Below are 891 nucleotides of genomic sequence, written 5' to 3' on the forward strand. Positions count from 1 at the left end.
CAACGATGATTTGCATTCGGTCTCTGGCACACTATTGTTAAATTCAAACCAAACAGATAAAGAGGCAGCAAGCCCTTGGCTTTACTTCCTGCCTGGACAGCTGTCATTATCCCCAAGTCAGGAGGGTCAGAACTGTTTATGACTAGTTTTCAGACTATCTTATTAAGCTGAACTGCATTTGAGCTTAGGTTTTAAAGGTTTCAAATAATTTGAAGGAGGAAGAGTATATATATGGATTAATAATATTAGACAGTAAACTATCAAGCTGAGAATGGAATACAAAGAAAATGGAAACCAGCAGGGAACAAAAGCACAGAGCATTGAGTCTTCTGAATAAGAACTGTGACAATAATTCTCCCAGTTATAAACTGTTCACAAGCAACAATACAGAGACGATCAGCATGGCCCCTGCGCAAGGTTAATGTGCAAATTCGTGAAGTGTTCCATGTATTTTTGGAGAGCAGCCCTAAGGAGAGGGACTTGGAGGTGCTGGTGGATGAGAAGCTCAACATGAGCCAGCAGTGTGCACTTGCAGCCCAGAAAGCCAACCAGAGCCTGGGCTGCATCAGGAGAAGTGTGGCCAGCAGGATGAGGGAGGTGATTTTCCCCTTCTACTCAGCTCTGGTGAGACCCCACCTGGAGTATTGCATCCAGTTCTGGAGCCTCTACTACAAGAGGGATATGGACATGCTGGAAGGTGTTCAGAGAAGGCCCACGAGGATGATCAGAGGGTTGGAGCACCTTTCCTATGAGGACAGACTGATAGAGATTGGGCTGTTCAGTCTGGAGAAGAGAAGGCTCCAAGGAGACCTTCTTATGGCCTTCCAGTATCTGAAAGGGGCAACAAGTAAGCTGTGGAGGGACATTTTAGGATATCATGTAGTGACAGGA

At 45.5% G+C, this 891-nt stretch overlaps 1 non-coding gene across 1 annotated transcript; it reads left to right on the forward strand.

Moving 5' to 3' along the window:
- Positions 1–348: 348 nt before the first annotated feature.
- On the forward strand, positions 349–453 carry LOC128967806 (U6 spliceosomal RNA). The gene has a single exon (XR_008489130.1). It is a non-coding gene; the product is annotated as a U6 spliceosomal RNA (small nuclear RNA).
- The last annotated feature ends 438 nt before the right edge of the window (positions 454–891 follow it).

This window comes from Indicator indicator, chromosome 6 (assembly GCF_027791375.1).
Source record: "Indicator indicator isolate 239-I01 chromosome 6, UM_Iind_1.1, whole genome shotgun sequence".
Lineage (NCBI taxonomy): Eukaryota > Metazoa > Chordata > Aves > Piciformes > Indicatoridae > Indicator > Indicator indicator.